Source organism: Musca domestica, unplaced genomic scaffold, assembly GCF_030504385.1.
Source record: "Musca domestica strain aabys unplaced genomic scaffold, Musca_domestica.polishedcontigs.V.1.1 22, whole genome shotgun sequence".
In the NCBI taxonomy this organism is placed as follows: Eukaryota; Metazoa; Arthropoda; class Insecta; order Diptera; family Muscidae; genus Musca; species Musca domestica.
The window spans coordinates 2,940,318-2,958,417 of NW_026712262.1; the positions used below are offsets into that span (position 1 = coordinate 2,940,318).

The 18,100-nt window shown below is 36.3% G+C and overlaps 2 long non-coding RNA genes across 2 annotated transcripts; one reads left to right on the forward strand and one right to left on the reverse strand.

Annotated features, from left to right (window-relative positions):
- Positions 1-740: 740 nt before the first annotated feature.
- On the forward strand, positions 741-2,093 carry LOC131802643 (uncharacterized). The gene is made up of 2 exons (XR_009342312.1): positions 741-1,663; positions 1,739-2,093. It is a non-coding gene; the product is annotated as an uncharacterized LOC131802643 (long non-coding RNA).
- Positions 1,738-2,300, reverse strand: LOC131802644 (uncharacterized). Its single transcript, XR_009342313.1, has 2 exons — positions 2,035-2,300; positions 1,738-1,968 (listed from the first exon to the last, which is right to left on the reverse strand). It is a non-coding gene; the product is annotated as an uncharacterized LOC131802644 (long non-coding RNA).
- Between the last annotated feature and the right edge of the window lie 15,800 nt (positions 2,301-18,100).

Consider the following 18,100-nt stretch of genomic DNA (forward strand, 5'->3'; position numbering starts at 1 on the left):
AAAAATATTCTCCTCAATTAACTTAAAAATTAAATATTTAGAAAACTTTTTGGTGTCTAAGGTAAACATTTTTCTATTAATCTTTCCGAAAAACAAAAAAATCTGAATAATATATAAAACCTTGAAAGTTTGAAAATTTTAGTGCGATGTAAGAATATTTGATTTAAAAATCTTTATAAACTGTACAAATTGTGCATTTTGAGTACTAACCAGTAAAGAAAGTCTTAAAGTCGGGCGAGGTCGACTTTATGATAACCTACACCCCTTTGAACATTTGGTAGAGCTTCATATAACAAATAAAAAATATAAAAAATCGGACGAACAATATACATAGGAGCTATTGCTATATTTGAACCGATTTTCACTAAATTTTACATACTAGTTTCTAGGCTGAGTTTGGTCGTAATTGTCAAATCCCATCCCATTTTGGCCTATATTACACGCTTGGTGCACAATAAAAAGCAAATATGGGAACTTGGATACAGGAAACTATCTCGATAAAATTTGGCAAAGGTATTTCTGAGAAGGTATTTTCTGAGATATTCCCCAAATATCGTTGTTGCAGAGTGCATATTACGGCCGCGGAGAGCAAAAACATCAAATCGGATGAACAATATATATGGGAGCTATTGCTATATATGAACCGACTTTGATAAAATTGTGCATTAAATGTGCTGATATTACACGTTTGCTGCACAATACAAGGCAAATCAGATGAAGATATATATGGGAGCTTGTTACATTCTGCCTACTCGGCGTTATGGTGGGGTTCCGCACTAGCTCAGGAGGGAGCGGTTAATCCAGGGGGTTCTCAACCCTGCCACCATCAACCCTAGGGAATGAACACTTAAAGAATTGTACTGGAATAAACACAAACACAGAAAATCTGAAAACAAACATACACAACATACACCTATGACACAGGAGCTTGATATTATTGCTCCCCCACTATGCCCACCCATCCTTGACCCTTTAGTCCAAATACACTCAAAAAAAAAAAATGTAAAAAGGGCCCCAAAAAGCCACACACACTCACTTACAACGCCTAACCTCCTCTCTCACAAACAAAATTTAGCACAACATATTATTTCTTTAGACAATTAGACATTAAGCTTATTTATTAGAATCATTATCGTTCTCTTAAAACTAATTTCAACACGAACTCATAAAAAAAACTGGATTATTAACACCCGAACGAAAAACAAAAATTGTGAGTCAATACTCAGATTACCTTTTTTTTATTACCCTGCTAGAAGCGCCAATTTTGGCCAATACAAGTACTTTAAATTTCTGCCTAAAGGAGCTCACTTAGACAAATCTTTTGGGCATTTCAAATCCTTGTCCCAAACAGAAAAATCGAAATTTTCTAGCTGTAAAATTTTGAGGCAACCCTACACTCACTAAAAATAAGATTTAATGGGCATTAATTTTCCTCACATTTGTATCTTAAGCACTATTTATCTAACTACAAACAATACGTTTAACTTATATACTAAACTACACACTAACAAACAAATATTTTTTATAGGTTCTTTTTTTTTTGTCAAATTCGGATTAATTGATGAATTTCATATTTTTTCTTTTTTCAGTGGTGTTTCCGTCAAAGGAAAAGGAACTTCATATGACTTTTTTCAGCGGGATTTGGCTTTCTTTCTTTTCTTTGGTAAGTAACTTAAATTTTGAATTACATTACCTTCACAACGGCATACTTAGGCAACTTTTTATCTTCTTTTTACAGATTTTTAGGTGGGATCTACTGGTTAGCTTCCCGGATTGGTACTGTTGCCTGTTCCAAGGGCTATCCACTGGCAGTTTCCCAGGTCTTTTGGCCGTTTCCAGAACCTTTTCGTTGCCTGGAACCCCTGTGCCGCACCTGGCGATACAAAAATAATTGTTGGGGATGCCCGCTTCTTTTTCGTCCAAGTCGGATGGCGTTGTCCAATTGTGGATTTATGCGCGGCGTTATTCCTAAATAGAACACAAAAACTTAACACAACACATCCGACATAACACCACTTACAAATCAACACTTACAAATTGTTTAGATACGCCACACAAATAAAACAATAAAACACACAAATTGTAACTGCCAATTCAGTATTTCCTTTTTATATTCACAAAAAAACATTTAAAAATTGACTGAACTGTTTCTGTTCCACACCACTTTGAAATAATGGCGCTTTTCGCCCTCTCTGTGCTTTATATACGGCCACCAAGGACGCTCAACCAAACTTTCCCTCTTTTCCAAGATTTTCCCACAATTTCCCTGACATTTATTATTTACCTTTATCAGGTGTTCTACCTACCCGCTATTATCCCCAGTGTTGTATTTTTGCAACACGTCTCTCATGTTGTACAATAAACAACATGAAACTTGGCATCACTTTTTAAAATTTAGCCGGCCGCCCTGCGTATCCGGTTCTCTTTTTTGGCTGGCGTTCAGCACGTTCGGTGCATTAAATTGCACATTACAAAAATTTTACAATGAGGATGAACGCAACAAGCTGTATCTAAATTTTGACAGATTATCTCCAATTTCAATAGGGTTCGTCCTTGCGTCAAACAAACGACTTGTGCAAAATTTCATCTGGATCGGACAATAAATGCGACCTGTACTTTGTTTACAAAAATACATGGACAGACAGGAGGACATACGGACGAACATGCATAAATCGACACAGAATGTGATTCTATGGAGATCCTCAAAAGTAACTATGGGTCTAACTCGTTTTCTTTTGTATGTTACAAACAAATGCACAAAGACATAATACCCTGATTACCTTGTGGTGTAGGGCATAAAAAGGCCTAACACAAACAGTTGGAATAAATCTACAATTTTAAGGGGGACGTTTTCACTGACGAACATCTTACCTTTTAATTTTGCCATTGTATTTGCGCTCTACAAATATTTCGACCAAATTTATGAAAAATATATTCGCCCGGCAACTCTGTCGTTTTTGTGTATTTGTATTCTGTGTAAATAGCAAAATGTCAAAATTGTATTCGATATTGCAAGCACGTAAACGAAGGGACTCCCTTTTATATGTATGCAGATGTGCGAAGGTGTGTGAGCTGCATATAGGAGAACTTTTTTGCCAGCAAAAAGACAAGTGCCAACAACAAGAATGCGTACAAGCGGAAAATACTATTGAATGTTAATATAAAATGTCTGACACACTTTTTCCGTTTGTTTGATGCTGGCTATGGCGATGGTGATGGCGATGATGATGTCGATGACGAGGACAACGTCAAAGATGTATGCATGGTTGTGTGTGTGTATACGTAAATCTCTTCGATCAGTTTGCAGGCCAACCAACCAACCAGTCCGCCAGCCAGCTAGGCAGCCAACACGGCAGTCAGGCTGAACAGCCACCACATGTTCGCAATTTAAATTTTCTTCTTTTGCAACTTTGTAGTGGAGCCCACGACGGAGTGAAAGGAAGTTGGGGTAAGTTCTATACGTGTATGTATGCCTGTCTGTCTATACCTTGGCTTGATGTCGCTGCCATGCAAAACAAAATTGGAGGGAAGGCGGCAATGAATGTTATTCAACTTGTAAATTGCCAGCATCTCGATTTAATCTTTTTTGTTTTTTGCTTTTTCGATTTTTTTTTGGTGGCGTCCACCAGTGAAAGTAATAGAATTGTGTAAGAAGTATTATATTCTCTTTAAATTAGCATAGCGTGCTAACGTTCAGACAACGAACGGTCAGTCAGTCAGCCAAGCAGGCAGTTGTAAGGATTGAAGTGTGTTTCTGTTTTTTTTTGTTTTGTTTTTTTTTTCTGTTCGCTTAAATCGTTTGAAGTTCTTTTTAATGAAAATAGGTAGGTATTCTTATCTTTTTTGTTTGTTTGGTAAAAAAAGTTAACTTTTTTAATTTAATGGCCTTAAATTTGATACGAGGAATGATGATTAATTTTTGCTAGTTATTTTCAATGATTTTCCAGCTTTCAGGCTCTGGGATATAAATAAAACATAGACGTGATACAGACTTGGATGAAAATTGTTTTATCCTCCATAGAAAAAAACCCGAAATAGGTGTCACATCCAGCGCTTTTCCAAAAGACACTATTCCGATTAATTTTGAAATTTTTTTCTAACAATCAAAAATACCAATACGATTGTTTTTGAAAGCCGGATGGTGACATAATATCGAAAAGTTTAATGAAAACGTACCTTTACAAATACCAAATCATTAAAGAAAGTCTTAAAGTCGGGCGGAGCGGACTTTATGATACCCTTCACCACTTTGCTAATTTAGTAGAGCTCCACATAACAATTAAAAATTTTTATGGGAGAATTTAATCATGCACGATATGAAATAATTATAATTTAAAGTTCCAAAGACTAAATATGCGGAAGCATTTGTATCTTTGAAATTCGGACCTGTATTGCCCATTTGATATATACGTGGGAGCTATATCCAAATCTGAACCGATCTTGATAAAATTTGGCAAACATATTTTTGAGCTGTATTTCATATATTTCCCCAAATATTGTTGTTACGGAGTGCATATTACGGCTGCGGGTAACAAATATAACAAATCGGATGAACAATATATATGGGAGCTATAGCTATATCTGAACCGATCCTCACCAAATTTGACATAATAGCTTCCGGACTCAATTCGGTAGTATGTGCCAAATTTCATCCCATTTGGGTAAATATTAGACGTTTGGTGTACAATAAAAGGTAAATCGGACGAAGTTATATATATGGGAGATATTTCCAAATCCAAACCGATCTCGATAAAATTTAGCAAAGGTATTTCTGAGCTGTATTTGATATAATTTTCCAAATATTGTTGTTACAGAGTGCATATTACGGCTGCGGAGGACTAAAATAACAAATCGGATGAACAATATATATGGGAGCTATAGCTATATCTGAACCGATTTCGATCAAATTTGGCATACTTATTTTCAGGCCTAATTTGGTTGTATATGCAAAATTCCATACTATTCGGGCTGATATTACACCTTTGGTGCACAATAAAAGGCAAATCGGACGAAGTTATATATGGGAGATATATCTAAATTTTTACCGATTATCTCCAATTTATAATAGGGCTTGTCCTTGGGCCAAACAAATGATTTGTGCAAAATTTCATCTGGATCGGGTAATAAATGCGAACTGTACTTTGTTTAAAAAAATACATGGACAGACGGACGGACATGCATAAATCGACTCAGAATGTGATTCTATGCAGATCATCAAAAGGAACTATCTCGTTTTCTTTTGCCTGTTACAAACAAATGCGCAAAGTCATAATACCCTGACCACCTTGTGGTGTAGTGTATAAAAATCAGAAGTAACCTTCGAAAAGTCTGACCTTCTTTGCAGCGAGTTGCCGTACTTTATTATAGCCAAAAGAGGTCGAATAATGTTAGGATGTTTTAGTTTGTGTTACATCAGATATATACCCTCGAAGTTTGCAGAAAATCTGAAACTGATTCCTCATTATACTACACCTTTTTTTGTTGTAATTCGAATAATTTTTGATTTAATTCGTAACATTTCATTTGTAATTTGAGATTTTCATTTGTAATTCAATTATTGGAATTGTAGTTCGAATGACTCCATTTATGTTTCGAACTATTCCAATTGTAATTCAAATAGTTTCGATTTTTTAATTAAAACAATTCGAACAAATGGAATAATTCAAATTACAATCCGAATGATTCAAATTTCAAATCGAATTCTCAAATTACAATAAAAATATTTTGAATTACACCTGAAAAGGGTGTAGAGTTTGAATTGTTCAACATTTTAACCTTTTGGGGGAATTTACGAGAAGCAGTGCTGACCTACGTTTTATATAAATACTAGCAAGTGACCGATACTTCGCCAGCGAAAAGTCCACCTTATGATGTTATATTCGTTCCAACAGTTCGTGTTAAGCCTTTTTATACCCTCCACCACACTCTGGAGGGTATATTAAATTTGTCATTCCGTTAGTAACACCTCAAAATACTCAAGTCAGACCCAACAAAGTATATATATTCTTTGTCAGCGTAAAATTCTATGTCGATTTAGCGATGTCCATCCGTCTGTGTGTCTGCCTGTTTGTTGTAATCACGCTATCTTTCGAACGAATTGAGATAGAAGGCTAAAATTTTGCACACATATTTATTTTGCCGTGAGTCATATAGGTCCACGATTTCATATAGCCACCATATAACGGTACCTCCCGATATTCGGTATTTTGATGATTTTAGCGACATTATTTATCGAAATTGTTTCAAATTTGGCATTTGAAGTTCGTAATGGATAATAGAGCCTATGAAAGAAAATTGTCTGTCCAGGCCTACGTCTTCGTATAGCCTTATATAACGGTACCTTCCAATATTCGGTATTTGATGATTTTAGCGTCATTATTTACCCGAATAGTTTCAAATTTCGTATTTAGAGTTCGTAATGCGAACTACAAGGTCCACGTTTTCATATAGCCACCATATAACGGTACCTACCTATAGTTACATTATTTACCGATTTTTTTTCAAGCTTCGCATTTGAATATTTTAATGGCTAGTGACAAAGTTGCCTATGCAGGTCCACGTCGTCGTATAGACACTAATATAACGGCTACATACCGCATTTTTAAGATTTTAACAGAATTTTTAACGGATTTTATTTTTTGAAAATTGTCAAATTCGTTCCAAATGGTAGAGGGTATTCAAAGTCCGACCGAACTCACTGCTTTTTTACTTGTTAGTAGTCAAAATGGTTGAATTCTTTGTTTGACAAGATTTTTAATTAAACTCATACATCGTACAAAATTTTTCCGACTCTCAAGGATTCATATATCATCCAAGTCTTTCCTTTTTCGAAAAGATTAATAGGAAAATGATTAAGTTTTACACCAAAAAGTCTTCAAATTCTTTTATTTGAAGTTTGCCGAGAAGGCTACTAGAAAACCATAGCACAATGGGCCCACATCAAATTTTTCTGTCCAAAATTATTTGAACGACACCATATGTAAACCCTAAGAACCAACAGTTATGACCACAATATCAAATTGCAGAATTTCAGCTCTATTTCAACGCCCAACAGTGCATTTTGTAAAATTTAGCACTTTTCGTTCGTTCATAGTCATATATCGAATTTCAGGATTCCGACTCTATTCCTTCAACCAATACCAAATTTAGTATCACTTATTACTTTTCGCCTCCATACCCCATTTCCAGATACCTCAATATCAAATTTGAGGATTTCAGCTTTTTCCCTTCACCAAATTCCAAACATAGTACCATTTAGCACTTTTCGTACCATTATAGTATACATTTCCGAAAGCACCTCCATATGTCCAGGCTACATATGAACAGCGACCCCAATACCAAATTTCAGATTTCACGCATTAACTGTTAATCCAATACCAAATTGTACCAACTGTAGTACTATTTAGTACTTTACGTGCTCTTGTAGTACACATTTTCAAACCACCTACTTACCACAAGCCAACCACCAACAGGAACTCCAATACAAAATTTTCAGCTTTATTAGTTCACATTTCCAAAATCAACTTCACATCTTTACTACAGATATCAACACTGAAATCTATATCAAATATCTGGATTCCAGCTCTAACCCTTCACTCAAAACCAAATCTAGTTTAATTTGATATCAAATTTGAGAATTTCAGCCCTATTCCTTCCCCAATACAAAATGTAGTACCATTTAGTATTCTTCGTAGAAATACAGGACACATTTCCAAACAACCGCCAAATCACAAACACAAATAGCACCAAATTCCAGAATTGTTTCTCTATCCCTTCACCCAATACCAAGTACGTTAACATTAAGTACTTTTCGTACAATTATGGTATACATTTCTGAAACCACCTCCATATGTCTAGGCTACACAAGAACGTAATACCAAATTTCGGATTTCAAGCAATCTCTTTACCAAATACCAAATTGCACTATTTAGTACTTTTCGTAAACTTGCAGTACACGATTTTAAAACAACCTCTTTATCACAAACCTGCCACCAACATTTCAAATTGCCAGCTTTTTTTCTTCATCCAAATCGAAATTGTACCGAATTTAGTACCATTTAGTACAGTTCTTGAACTTAGTACACATCTCCGAAACCACCTTCTAACATCAACCTAATTTCCAACAATTTTATTCTCATGCCTAGTTTCAAGATTTTTCCACTATTTCAAATTGTACCAAGTACTTTTTGGTACACGTACTATTAGAATTTCAAAAACCCCTTGATTTTGTCTATCCTACACAATTTCAGATTTCAAGTAGTGTCCGTTCAGATTTCAAGTAGTGTCCGTTCTGGCAATACTAAATTTGGTACCATTTATTACCTTTTGTACGCATTGTTGATTGCATTTTTAAACCCAAATCTTTATCTTAACCCAACCCACCAGCAGAGACCTTAGTACCATTTAGTACAGTTCTTACACTTAGCATAGATTCTAAAAACCACAACCTCAGCTCATTTTTCAAAAATTTCATTCTCATACCAAACTTCAAGATTTTAACACCAACTAGTGCATTTAGGTTCCAACTTAGTGCATTTAGGTACTTTTTGGTACACGTACACGAGAACCCTTTACTTTGTCTATCCTACATAATATCAAAGACTCTCACATCAAATTTCAGATTTTCAGTTCTATTCCTTCCCCAAACACCAAACAAGTTAATACTATTTAGTACTTTTCGTATTTTATTGTACGTTTTTCAATCTCTCCCTGTCAGGTATAAACAAAAATCACACGAATGTGATCCTAATGCCAAATTTCAGATTTAAAGTAGTATCTGTTCAAATCAGACCAAATTTAGTAAGCTTGCTGAACGCATTTCCAAAAACCCAACTCTTTGTCCTAACACTATTCACCAGCAGAGATCCCAATACAAAAATAGATCGTAATCATTGACAGGCATAACCGAAGAATTAAAAATATTCACGTCTATGCACTTTTCTATTTGTTTTGGGAAAGGTCAAGTTAGGCTGGAATCTTAAAAATCTATTCAAACGGGAATTGCCATGATATTGGTATTTATATTCGCCTTTTATCTACAAGCCGTCGAATTTGCACTTTTGTTTCTTTTAATACCTACATAGATGCAATGAAACGGGACATTATTATAATATCGATTAGACAATATTTGGTGTAAGTTACAGAATTAATTACGAATAGAAAACACAGAAAAATGTAAATATCTGTTTTGTTAGAGTGACTGCAGGTGAGTTCTTTTTCCCCATTGAACAGTTTGAAAATAACTGGACGCCATAACACCATATTAGCTTCAACATTGTTTGTACAGTACAAATATTTAACTGCAGTATTGCTGCCAGCACACGCATACTCACTAGCTGTACTCTTCTAACACACGGCTAAACCCCTTCGAGAGATCATCTACCAATCAAAAGAGAGTAAAGAAAACAAAAATAAATCCCTCGTGAACATGCAACGAGTTTGCGCAGTGCAAATCATTGATTCGTTGTTTATACCATTGTGTGTGTGCGTGTGTGCCTGACACACTCTGAATTGTTGAAAAGATGACCGAAAAGACATCATCGTTTTTTCCCTATTCTGCTCTGGAAATGTCATGGCGACGGCAGCGTTGTGGATGGTAATGACAGATGGATGGCTGGCTGACTGGATGGATGGATGGTTGGAACTCTGAAAACGTTTTGCAAGAGCATTTAATGTAATCCTTAAAACAATACGAGACCATTATTGTTGCAATGAGTGTGTGTGTGTGTGCGTGGGTGTTGTGTGTAGTGCAGTGCATTGGTATTGAGCCATGGTTGTTGGTGGGTGTACTCGGGGGCCATATCATCGTCATCATCATCATCATTGTTGTTGTTGCTGTTGGCGGTATTTTGAGGACTAGTGTTTTTTTTTTGGTTCTGATGCGTTTATTCATTTCGTTTGTATTCCATCTTAATTTGTCATTCGTTTCGTTGTATTCCACACTGCCGCACAATGTTGTTGCCATTGAAGTTTTGTGTCTGTTTTTTTTTCTCGTAATAGTGGCATGACAATTGTGTGTACATTCATACATACATGCATGTATATATATATATATATATTTGTATGTACAACTCTCTTTGGCACATTGTACCCATAACAGAAACAAACAAAATTTCAGCGCTGCCTAAAGAAATGACATTTCCAATGCATTCACCAAACGGAAAATGTTCATCTTTTTATATCCTCCATCATGGTGGTTCTTTTTTTTGGGAGAGTACAATAACTTAAATCAAAAGAGGGTTTACTGTTCAAAATTTTCACTTCAAGCTCCATAAATTCTTCATCACCTATCGTTCGTAATCACTCCAACTTCTAAACAAACTAGTATAGGTGAAAGGAAATTTATAAAAAATGACAGGTAGTCCAAGTTATATCACATCTCGTGTTCTAAAGGGTCCACAAATCTAACGTTTTTGAGTTTTGCCTTGTTAAGGCGAAGATCATATGATTTATGTGTTTGTTTTCTCTTTCGAGACGAGCTTAATGATCTGAAATTTGCAGTGAAAAGGAAAGCCAGATAGACACTATCACACACTCACCACTATGCTACGCGTTTCGCTGTTGGTAAAGCGGCTCATCAGGCATATTTGGTGTGGATGATTTCTTACAAGGGACGTTCTCTGGAAAGTAGTATATATTGAGCGAGTGTGTGATAGTGTCTATCTGGCTTTCCTTTTCACTGCAAATTTCAGATCATTAAGCTCGCCCTAACGTTTCTTTCATCTATTGCTTATTTCGTGAAACCCGCATGCATACTTAGAAAAGCGGATGTCAAGTGAAATCGAGTGATTTTTTGGTGCGGATTTTCATCCAAAGGCATAATTGGGGTATTTTCTTTGAAAATACGCAGGGAGTGGCTGTTACGTTATCGGGCCATGTTGAATGAATTTTTGTTCACAAAAATTGAAGGGAAGGCTATTGGCAACATTTGGTTTGAACAGGACGGCACCAGGTGCCACGCAGTCGAACCTGCACTCGATTTTCAAAAAAAAAAAAAAAAAAAAAAAAAAATAAAAAAATGATTTTATGAATAAGTTTTGATTGGGTCAAAAAGTTTGTAACACCTCAAAATATTATATAACAATCTTCGTATATCGCCAAGATGAGACCAATTAGTTATATGCATCCGTCCGCACGTCTGTACATGTACATTTGTAATCATGCTACAGGTCACAATTATGGTCCGATCCCCACGACATTAGCACGTAGTTGACTTTAGGGTCAGAATAGAAGCCTGTTGTTGGGGGAGATGATCGCTTAATATTAAGGGAATGAAATGAAGCAAAAACCCATTTTTGCTGATTTTTAAGTAGCATAAACCAATGGAAGCATTATTTTGCGTGGGTTTAGGGATTTAGGATAGGGCAGGAGCCCTCTATTTTGAATGGTCATCGTATAAAATAATTAGGTGTCTGTCGGTCCGTCCGTCTGTTTGGTTGATGTGCACGATAACTCTCGGAAGGAATATTCGATTTGGCTTAAACTTGTGCGTAGTATTATTATCAACTTAGATCAAGTTCGGCAGTGGGAAATATCGCTCTGCTCCTTCTGGTACCTCCCCCACAAAAGGTCAACATTTTTAGGAAAATAATTTAATTCTAGCAAGTAAAAAAGCTACTGCTTACTGCCATAATATGGGGTCTATACGAAAACCTGGACCTGCATATACAATTTTTTTGTCATTGGCTGTAGTATCCATTACGAAATACGAATTTAAATAATCAAAATACCGAATACCTGGAGGTATATGGGAACTATACCAGAGCTACAGGGTGAGATGAAAAACCTTCAACAAAGTCAAACGCCATAATTTTAAATTTTTTTGGAGGAAAATAAAAAATGTCGGAAATAGCATCAAATTTTAGAATAAGTTTAGATTTGTTCGAATTGGTCACCTTTGGCACGAATTATGGCCTTCAAACGGCCAATGAAACCGTCACACGCTGCCCGAATGTTGATCTGCGTTGTTTTGGTCCATTCACGGCGAAGCGCTTGCTTGAAGTGATCGACACTTTGGTACTTTTTAGTGTCAACATTGCTTTTCAAAATACTCCAGACACAATAGTCCAACGGATTGGTATCCGGAGATTTTGGTGGCCATTGTGTGCTAGAAATGAAGCGAGGAACCTCATTTTGTAACAATTCTTGAGTGGCGCGTGCTGAGTGCGACGGTGCTGAGTTCTGTTGGAATGTCCAAGGTCTGCGGCCAAAATTTTTGCGTGCCCAAGGCTTTAATATAATATTCGGTAGTTATTCTGATGCCACAGTCGATTAATACGAGCAGAGAACGACCATCGACTGTTATGGCATAAAATTTTAGAATAACTTTAGATTTGTTCGAATTGGTCACCTTTGGCACGAATTATGGCCTTCAAACGGCCAATGAAACCGTCACACGCTGCCTGAATGTTGCTCTGCGGTATTTTGGCCCATTATCGTCGAAGCGCTTGAAGTGATCGACACTTTGGTATTTTTTAGTGTCAACCTTGCTTTCCAAAATACGCCAGACACCATAGCCCAACGGAATGGTAACCCGAGATTGTGGTGGCCATTGTGCGCTGAAAATGAAGCGAGGAACCTCATTTTGTAACCATTCTTGGGTGGCGCGTGCTGAGGGCGATGGTACTGAGTCCTGTTGGAATGTCCAAAGCCTGCGGTCAAAATGTTTGCGTGCCCAAGGCTTTAATACACCCTCCAATATATTTTCGCGATAATATTAGGAATTTATTCTGATGCCACGGTCGATTAATACGAACGGGATCGACTATCTACTGTTATGGCGGCCCACACCATCACCTTGGCCGGCGCTTGAGTTCTGGTGGCCAACCGAAGGTGCACATTTTCAGCTGACCTCTTTGGCAAGTAAACACGATCATTTTGTTTGTTTACAAACTACTGGACAACGTATGTTTGCTCGGCAGTTCACCACTTTCGGCCAAGCGAAGCAACTCATTAGCGCTTTTGAGTATATTTTCTTTCAATATTTGCCGAATTGAACGGATGAAGCTGGAATTTTGAAATTGTGTATCAAAGTCCCTGTCGTTGGTAGGTTTATGATAAAGAGGTGGTTGTGGAAATGTGTACAATAATTGTACAAAAAGTTCTGAATGGTACTATATTTGGTTTTGGATGAAGGAATAGGGCTGGAAGATTCAAATCTAATATTGAGGTCTATGTTGGTATCTGCGATTGAGATATGGAGGTGGTTTTGAAAAGGTATACCATAATTGTTCGAAAAGTACTAAATGGTACTACCTTTGTATCACTGATGGTGGTCTAGGATGGAGAGATGTAGATGGTTTTGGATATGCATACAAAATGTTTCTAAATTAGGTATTGAAATTCTGAAACTTGATATTGAGTTCACTGTTGATTTCTAGGGTCTACATATGAAGATGTTACTTAAGTCTTGGACAGAATAATTGGATGGGGAACCATTGTGCAATAAACTTCAAAATGAACTATTTTGACGGCTTTTTGGTGTAAAACGTAAACATTTTCCTTTTTTCTTCCGGAAAAAGGAATAACTTGAATAGAATATAAAACCTTGAAAGTCCGAAAATTTAATATGATATATTAAGTTTTGATTTTTTTTTCAAACGGAAATTTTGGAAAGAATCTAAATATTAGGGTACATTTTTCACTAACGCAGTATCGGGCACTTGCTAGTTCCCATTGTAATTGTTCACTTGTTACGGGTAGCTCTACTTAATATCTGTAATGAAGTAGGGTATTGTATTGTCGTCGTAGCTCGACATTTTGTCCTCTTCATACTTTTTTTATGTTGTTATGTGTTATTTTATATCTTTTGATCAGGAGGTTGTAGAGAGGTATATATTTAATATGTTATTACTTGCACAACAATTTGAAATATTCGCTTTAGACCCCTCATAGGCTGCATAAAATCCTGAGTAGAATTATCTCTGTCCGACTGTTTTTCTGTCTGTCGACTTGTTTTTTGTTTAAATGAATATAGAGATCACAATATTTTTTTTTAAGAGAAATTTGGTTGTTTGGTATTAAAAATGTGTTATGCTGTCTTATGTCTAGATATTGCGCTCATATTACGATATCTCCTGATTTTCGGTATTTTTTAACAATTGAATGAGCTTAAATTTGACATTTAGAGTTTAAGACGCATCTTCAACCAAATTTGTTGAATATGGCATTTTGGCTATATTAACCCACCATTCCCACAGATAAAGTTCAGTGTGGATCGACTATTTGGTATAGCCTTTATATAGCTGTAGCTCTTGATATTAGGTTTATAAGTTTTTTCAGCTCCAATTTTCTAACCAATTGGCTATTATTGGGCAAATTGGGGTCTCATTGAATGAATTCGATCTACGAAAATATTTTAAAATCGGTTTGCACTTGCACATAAGCCCCATATAGCGGTAAATACGAAGTTTCAATTTGATATTTTGGAATCATAAAAGGTTAAACGCAGCCTCGCAAAAATTGGCGAATGTTCGAATAAGGGTTCGAATAAACTTCCATATAATGATATCCTCTAAGTACTAGCATTTTGAATGTCCTACATATTTCGATGACATTTTTTAGATTTTTTATACCCTCCACCATAGTATGGAGGGCATATTAAGTTTGTCATTCAGTTTGTGATACCTCGAAATATACATTTTAGACCCCACAAAGTGTATATATTCTTGATCAGCATAAAATTCTATGTCGATTTATCAATATCCGTCCGTCTATCCGTCCGTCTATCCGTCTGTGGAAATCACTCTAGCTTCGGAACGAAATGAAGTAGGTTGATACAATTTTACTCATATGTGTACTATGTCTGCAGGACTTTTGGTATTAAAAATGGGCCATGTAGGTCCACGTCTTCGTATAGCCCCCATATAACGGTACCTCCCGATATTCGGTATTTTGATGATTTTAACGACATTATTTACCGGAGTTGTTTCAAATTTGGTATTTGATGTTCGTATTGGATTATACCACCTATGACAGAAAATTGTCCGTGCAGGTCCACGTTTTGGTATAGCCCCCATATAATAGTACCTCCCGATATTTGGTATTTTTATGATTTTAGCGACAATATTTTCCGGAACTATTTCAAATTTGGTATTTGAAGTTCGTAATGAATACTATAGCCTATGACATAAAATTGTCTGTGCAGGTCCACGTCTTCGTAAAGCCCCCATATAACGGTACCTCCCGATATTCGGTATTTTGATGATTTTAGCGACACTATTTACCGGAATTGTTTCAAATTTTGTATTTGAAGTTCGTAACGGGTGCTACAACATATGACAGAAAATTGTCTGTGCAGGTTCACGCCTTAGTATAGCCTCCATATAACAGTACCCCCGATATTCGGTATTTTCATGACTTTAGCGACATTTTTACCGGAATTGTTTCAAATTTCGCATTTGAAGTTCGTAATGGATATTACAGCCTATGACAGAAATTTGTCTGTGCAGATTCATGTTTTATAACCACTATGGATAGACCCTAATATAATAGCTACATTCGGGATTTTTAAGATTCTAACAGAAGTTTTAACGGATTTTAATGTTTTTGAGAATTGCCAAATTCGTTCCAAATGGTGGAGGGTATTCAAAGTTCGGCCCGGCTGAACTTACAGCTTTTTTACTTGTTCTATCTTACAATAATATTTAGTATTTTCATGCATTCTGCGATTTCAAGTTTAATTGAAGTTTTCACATGATGAAAGGCATAAGAAGTTCCTTCGTTTTGTTATAAACCATTTTAAGGATATATTCGTTTTTGTTTGGTTTGTAAAATTTTATGTGTTTCCAGAAAACAAAAACATAATACATACATATTTTTATCCGCTTGGTTTCACAGTTGATATTAACATACATTCATACATCGTACAGTGGTTTCAGGATCTTTATATTTCTCAAATTGAAATTCAGATAAGGTTTAAGACAGTCATTGCAGCTACAAGGCTAAAGGCGATGGACAAGTGGATCGCATTGATTTAAAAAACATTAGAAGATTAAAAGCGGGTTTGAGAATATGTTCAGGTTGTTTGCTGGGTTTTTGCAAATTCGCATTAATTTGAAATTGGAAATGTGTACTACAAATGCAAGAGAAATTCGAAATACTACTATATTTGGTACAATTTGGTATTGGGTGAAGAAATAGTGTTTGCGGTTTAAAATTTTGTGTTAGGGCTGTTCATATGTAGACTGTTCACATGGAGGTGGTGTAGGAAATGTGTACTATAATTGTATGAAAAGTGCCAAATGGTAATAAATTTGGCAGGGGGTGAAGGGATAAAAATAAATTTCAACAAGTAAAAAAATTAAATTTTTTTACCCATCATTGGGTAAAAAAATATATATAAAATTATAAATTAAAATTATTTATATATAAAATTATCTGAATTTAAACGAATTCAAACCAATAAGACCGAAACAATACTGTTAAACTTTTCAAAAAACCATAAAGTGGGTGAGGTCGTTGTGTGGGGGCCATACCACAACGGAAAGCTATATAGGCAATTTTATACTTCAAGCATTGTCATCCACCAAATCTTCTTAAATACCAAATTTGAAACAATTTCATGAAAAAATGTGATTAGGATTCTCGAAAAAACCTAATGTCGATGGGTATATATGTGCGCTATAGGAAAACGTAGATCTAAATATTTAATGTTCTGCCATCGGAGCTAGAACCCAATGAACTACAAATGCCAATTTTTTAACAAATCCTAAAAAAATGTGGCAAAAATCATTGAAACACCGAATATCGGGAGGTAATGTTATTTGTGGGGATATACCAAAACGTGGACCGAGATACTTCAATACCAACCATCCTAGACACAAAACAAATTGTGGTGCCCAATTTTGAAGCTCTACGTCAAATAATGTGGGCTGTATCGTGATTTAAACAGACAGTTGGACATTGTTAAATCGACTTAGAATTTTATGCTGATCATGAATATATACAGGGTGAGATGAAAAAACTGCAATCAATATCAGACTGCTATCATTTCTAAGCCACTCGTCCGATAGTTGTTAAAATTATTCCAGTGACAGCTCATTATTTTGTTTACAATCGTACAAAAGCATTTTGGTGAGAATTTTCCAGAAAAAAGTTATTCGTGATGGAATTCAAGCGTGATAGTGTGATTTCTTGATATTTGACTGGAAAACCACAAGTGGCTATCGTTAGAGCACTCCAGCATTTAAATGTGAATAAATCTTTTGTGTCTCGTACCATCGCTTGTTACCGCGATACTGGTAGCGTAGCCCGACGTAAAGGAAGTGGACGGAAGAAAACAGCAACATTAGCAGAAGTGGTTCGAAAAGTAAAGAAGCGACTTGATCGAAATCCGCGTCGCAGTGGCCGAAAATTGGCTCGTCCATTCGGCAAATATTGAAAAATGAGCTCGGGGTGAAGCCAATGAAATTCCAAAAAGTGCAAGAACTTACACCGCAATTGAAAGAAAATAGACTCAAAAGAGCTAAAGAGTTGCTTCGCTTGGCCGAAAATTGTGAACTGCGGAATTTAGTTTTCTCCGATGAGAAAACATTCGTTGTCCAGCAGTTGGTAAACAAACAAAATGATCGTGTTTACTTGCCAAAGAGGTCAGCTGAAAATGTGCACCTTCGGTTGGCCACCAGAACTCAAGCGCCGGTCATGGTGATGGTGTGGGCCGCCCGCCATAACAGCCAAATGTCGTTCTCCGCTCATATTAATCGACTGTGGCATCAGAATAAATGCCGAATATTTTCGCGAAAATATTTTGGAGGGTGTATTAAAGCCTTGGGCACGCAAGACCTTGGACATTCCAACAGGACTCGGCACGATCGCACTTAGCACGCGCCACCCAAGATTGGTTACAAAATGAGGTTCCTCGCTTCATTTCCAGTGCACAATGGCCACCAAAATCTCCGGATACCAGTCCGTTGGACTATTGTGTCTGGAGTATTTTGGAAACAAGGTTGGCACTAAAAAATAAGTGTCGATCACCTCAAGCAAGCTCTTCGCCGGGAATAGGCCAAAATACCGCAGAGCAACATTCGGGCAGCGTGTGACGGTTTCATTGGCCGTTTGAAGGCCATAACTCGTGCCGAAGGTGACCAATTCGAACAAATCT